The sequence below is a fragment of the Sabethes cyaneus genome, chromosome 1 (assembly GCF_943734655.1).
Source record: "Sabethes cyaneus chromosome 1, idSabCyanKW18_F2, whole genome shotgun sequence".
Taxonomy (NCBI): domain Eukaryota; kingdom Metazoa; phylum Arthropoda; class Insecta; order Diptera; family Culicidae; genus Sabethes; species Sabethes cyaneus.
Genome location: NC_071353.1, coordinates 112,379,029 through 112,385,065, shown reverse-complemented (window position 1 = coordinate 112,385,065; position 6,037 = coordinate 112,379,029).

Below are 6,037 nucleotides of genomic sequence, written 5' to 3'. Positions count from 1 at the left end.
CGATGCACACTTATATTGTGAACACAGGAACTGTCGATTAACTCCAGGAACTCAACCTGTAAACAAGACTTTTCCAATGAGCCTTAACTGCAAAATAACTCTCACTCGGGTTGTTTACATGTTGCAGTGGCTGCCTAAGACCGACAAACGTGGAAGCAGATCCTTTCCTTAATATGGCACTGATTCGATAGCCGGATTGTCGCCGAAGAAGTAAATTTCATCCACCGCAAAAGTGTCAAATCTAGACAAGTCTTCACGGCAAGTGAATAGTTTGGATCTTATTCGTGGTTTTTCTGGACTACAGTAAGATGTTAATCTCGTATTCCTATGAGCATTCTTGGTCATATTTTCTACACACCTTCACTTGGTCGCCGCAAACACTTGCCGCGAAGTCTTAGCTCTTTCACAGTTACTCTGCGTGAATCCCGAAAGTGTTTCAAGCCAGAGGATAGAGCCATTGATTAAAAGAACTGTATTGAGATCAGCTCAGTTTTGTTATCAAGAGCAGTTACCTGCTGATGCATCAAGGATACGTCATGTCGCCAGTTGCTGACATGTTAAAGAACAAGTCGGTCGATCCAACTGTTCCAACGGAATCGGATCCAACTGTTGTGGTGTCGAGAGTCGGGGACAGTACCTTGCTTCAGCTTATCGTGAATTTGCAGTACGGTCGCTTTGATGCAAACCATGGTAACTCGAGATACCATTGACACACTTGCTAGCTTGGTTTCAGGTCGCTTTCAAGTATACAGTATTTCTTTTTAGAAACGATTTCTGTTTAACTAATTTATGTGCACCTTGTATGCGCTCCATCTCCCGCTTTTCTTCCAACTCCTGTAACTTGGACTTAAAGTGGACCTTAATGACGAGTTTGACGAGCTGGATGTATTCGAAGTCGGTTTTTGGCGGCATCTCTGTCTCGATCTACAAAGTTTGACAGTACCTCCATTAAGATGAACCCCTCGATACTGAACCCAAAACATTTTCTTCCCAAATGATTTTTTGTTATGTTATGCCAAGTGTTTTGACGTTCCAGGTTCAATCACAGAAAGATGGCTGAGAAGTCGGTTTTTGGACAGTTTTTTACTGACGGCTGGACCTTTTCACCTTTGTTATTTTTATATTTTTATGCAGACTTGAACTTCCATGGTGTCGTGTAGGATGCGCATGGTGCCAACTTGCGCCTGCCTACTAAAACCTCTCGTTTTATTTGAAGAGCAGTTTATTCAACCGTAATACAGATAATATCCAGTAAACAATCGCTTGATAAGCTATTACAACAAACATGTTGCGTATCGGCGCTTCTCCGCGCACATTATCTGCATGATGCTGTCGGCGTTAATGCCTACTGAGTTGATAAAGCAGGGACTAGTAGTTGTTGCTTCGGTGGATGTAACGTTGTCTTTAGAGCATCACTGAATAGAAGAGTAACGCGTCGCCGGTATGGTTCCAGCTTCTTCTGTTGAGCAGTGGTCTTACCTTCCAACGGGGGCTACTTTTTTTCGCTGCCAGTTGCTGCTTCTGTTGCAGGTCCATTTTGTAGGTGAGATCCTTCCTCTCCGAAATCCGTCACAAGAGAGCCCAACGTTGTACGGAGCGCACATACAGGTAGGGGCACTCAGACAGAATGTAGTCTTCTCCAACATCTCCCCTCTTAATAAAGGTGGTGTGGTTCTCTTTCCACTGGATCTGACTAAGCTGCTGTCTCAAATTCGGTTGAACGACAACGGTTGGTCGGTTCGGTTGACGACAACGGACTTAAAACCGGATTTTGCAGCTGGTCAGGCCGCGGAGTAGACACTGCTTGCTGTGGTGTAGAAGTTTGCAACGTTCTAGACAATTGTGAAGAAGCTGGTTCGGATGCTGGTGCAGCTGGCTCAAGAAGTGAAACTAGCGAGGCCAGACCAGGTTCTGGCAAGTTTCAGGCTTCAAGTAGAACATCCAAGGGTAGCTTCTGTTTACAACGGCTGAGTGGGATCGCTATCTGGCTGGATACTGAATCGGTCACGGTTCGGCTTCGTAACTGATTGATGTGTGAACGTAGCATTCAATGGTTCTCAATCCACACATTGTACGTGACGTCTCCCAAGCGTTGACATACGACACCTGAGACCCATTTTTAACTGTTTCGCGTGTAGACTTTGGCGTAGACTGGATTGTTTTTACTGAAGTACCTTGGCTGTTTGTCCGGAGTGGCTTTTTGTTCCGGTTTGCGCACTCCCAGTTGGCATCGAGGTATGACGCTGGCCTAATAAGCCAGTCGTCGTATGTTCGAATCTCGACTGGGAGAGGCTATTAGAGTCAATAGGATCGTAGCAGCTGGCCCTGCAATTGTCCTGCACTCTAACAGCTGGCTGCGAAATCTGTCGTTTAAAATTTGAAGGTCAAGTTTCGATAACGGAATGTAGCACCTAGGCTTTGCTTTGCTTTGCGAACTGGTGGCGGACGTAACTCAAGGCAGGTTCGGATTTGGTGCCAAACATGACTTTAGAAGACGATTTGCTTTCCGGTAAGAAGCGGTTTGTTCGGCTTGTCTGTTCGACTGTGGATGGAACGGGGCTGTTCGTACGTATTCGATTCCATTCGTCATACAGCAATCGGCGAAATAAGCACTGGTAAACTGTGTTCCATTGTCCGATACTAAAATTTCGGGCATCCCAAGGCGAACAAACAATCCACGTAGAATTGTGATAGTAGCGTCGAGTTTGTGCCACTTCAGGCCACTTGGAGATGGCGATGAGAAAATATTCGTCTTCGACTTGACTGGCGTAATCGACATGCACTCACGTTGCCACGGACCAGATGCTTTGGCCCATGGAACAGGATCAAAGTGAGGAGGAGATCGTGCGACGAACGCACATTGCGGACAAGTCTTGACATAGGCCTGTACTTCTTCGTCGAGCGAGGGCCAGTATCATCCAGTTCATCCTGTGGATTCCAGGATGTCCAAGGTGCAGTTGTTTTAGGCATTACTTGCGGTACTGGTATGTGTTACTTCCGAGGCCGGAGGGGCCTCGGTTAATTTCACCCCAGGTTCCTGGTCGAACCACTGGGAACCGTGTAGGGGCTGGGCTCTCAAGACCTCTTTTCTCACTGGCTAGCTCAACCTTGAGAACGCGAAGGCTTTCAGGGTCGGCTCCGGGTCTACTTTCGGGATCAAGAGATCAAAACCCTAAATTAAACTTTTACAATCTTTTATTAACCTAACTTTTTTTCCACTCTACTCACGATGCTGTGTTTGCTTTGGTTTGCTGCTACCGGTGCTGTTGGTCGGCCGACCGTTGCTGCTTGCGATGAACACCTCTGGCTATTGATCTGCTTACTGCGACTGCAGGTGCGAAGTTTTCCCTGCTGTATCGAACTGCTTAACCCCGGCCCGTCACAGCCTCCCTATGAGCGCGTGTGACCTCAAAGGCGGAGGGGATCTACCGCGGATGCGGTGTTTCAGCTACGTATTAATCGGTTCGGACTATCTGCTTCACCCCGGCCCGTCACCGCCTCCCCTGGAGCGCGTGTGACCGCAGAAGCGGGGGTTCGAACGCGGGTGCGTTTTTCCGGAGGATTTTGCCAATCACTCGTTGATCTACCGTCTGGGGTCTGGTAAACCGGGTCGGCGCATTCAGGCCGAATAATATTAATGGGTCCTAGCACGTGGACAGAATAAACTGGTCAGTATCTATGCACTAAGGTTAGGGTTGATTTTTCCCCCGTAACCTGTAAACCTTCCATACCTGACTATGCTAATCCACTTCATGTGCCACGGATCGTATACACAAATATCGTGCTATATAATAAGCACCACTTGCTTCAATAAGTTAAAGATTTTAACTAATTTTTATTGAATAGCCGGAGCTAATTAATTTTTGTTCTGACTTAGTGAACCATCTAATCGAAAGTGGTGGTAGCTCCACTGTCGCCGGTGGGAGAAACTCCTCTTTCTATTTCCTGCCGTTTTTTAAGCCATTGAACTGACATTTTATTTCGTTTGGTGTTTGTAGAGTTGTGGATTATGTTTTGTATCGTTGCATCGTGAGTGTTTTTTAATTAGTCCCTCGATTTTATTTACTCGGAAATAATTTTACTTTTTAACTATTTTTCCCTAATTTATTTATTTATTTTTAATTTCGATTTTAATTTAATTTTTATATTTATAATAATGCATCATTTACTTCAAAACGCTCACCCAACCTAAACCTATGAATTATTTATATGCAAAATTCATCACGAACTCTAGTCTGCTTCACGATACATTCAATTTATTTCGATCTACCTGGGTGTTATAGGGTAAAGAGTGCGAAACGGTAACATATGTAATAACGAATATCGTTCCCCGAACAGGCTGCATGCGTCCACTAGGGTGAGCGATTCTTATCTGACTTGGAACCACTTGAGTTCCGGCTCGATTGCGTTTGCGATTGTGGCCAACCATCACGGACGTATCGAAAAACCTGGTGAAGGTGTGGATCAGATTGCGTACCCTGTGGGACGACTCTGAAACTAAGAGGAAGAGTGTTATGTTCAGTTAACACAGCCACAGTCCTGATATTCACCTTTATTCTGCGAGTCACGTGACTTAATACGACAATTGTCACTCGCCGTGACTCGCCTCCGCGAGTCGAGTCATCTATGTGACAACCGTGTCATCTAGGTAACAAACCGCTGTCACCTAAGTGACAAACCATGTCACCTAGGTGACAATTGTCATCTGATTCGCGGCGACTCCAAATGGTCACGTCACTCGCCTCGCAGCATAAGGGTGATTGTCTTCGAGGCCATGATGTAATCTTCTTCTAGTTTCACATACTGATCGATGAGACATGATAGGACACCAGCGTTGCCGAACTTGTTGGTCGCCACATATTCGATCTCGAAGTCATACAGCAGTAGGGTCAAAGCAAGGTCGTTGAAGTCTATTGGCAGTGTAGACGGGAATGCCCTTCTTGAATCCGCAGAGTCACAGCTGTGAAGCGTGGTCAGTTTGTAGGCGGAAATGCCGGGCTAACAGCATTTCGCCACCAAGGAGAACTTGGTAACGGCATATTCTATAATGGCCAGACCTTATAATGGGGGGGAGCTCCGTAGCCGCAAGGTTATTGAGTCTGCTTTGACAATCGAGTGGTCGTGGGTTCGAATCTTAGTAGAATCAAGCCATTCGAAGTCAAGTGACTTTTAGCATGGGTTTATTCTCAGGCCCCTCCATTTACCCTTTCTTCATGCTGTATTTACTCTCTGAAGCCTCTTGACAGTGCAAATGTCCCTCCTATAGTTAAGTGTACTGGTCAGAGGTACGAATGAGTCCTCGCCAGGGACGGCTATAATATGGGATAGTACTGGCAGCGAGGAATAAGTGGGCAAAGTAGATCAAGCTTTGAAGGAAGGGTAAACCTCAATACTCACAAGCACGCATAAAATTTAATAAGCATATCGCTCATTCAATAGCGATTATAGCAAAAAGAAATGCAGTGCAGGTCATACAGCAAACACCCGGGCGATATCACAATAGATCAACTATACTGGTCGCAGTGATGAGTCCACACATAGAATAAAAAAAAGGCCAAACCTTCACGATCCAGCTGACTGTAGTTCTGTTTCGCCTTGGCGAGTGCTCTTGAAGCATGCTGGGCCACTTTCACTGAACCATCTGGGAAAATATAGCTGATCGATGCTCCGAGGCCAATGGAAGAAGAGTTAGCTGCCACAATGATGTCCAACTTCGGATTATAGTGGGTGAGAAGCAGGTCTAACGAGAGAAATCGTTTGAAACTGTCGAATGCTTGCTGACAACCTTGATTCCACTAGAATTTTGCTTCTGACTTGAGCAAATTATCAAGAGGATAGCGCAACATCCGGATGTTTGGCACAAACTTGCTATAATAGTTTATTGCACCTAAAAACGAGCGGACTCCAGAGACGTCAGTGGGTGACGATAGCTTAGTAATCGCTTCGATTTTCGATGGATCCGTGCGCAAACCCTATAGTCGAAGGCGTGGCCCAGATACCGTATCTGACATTTTGATGTGAACGATGGAGATGAACG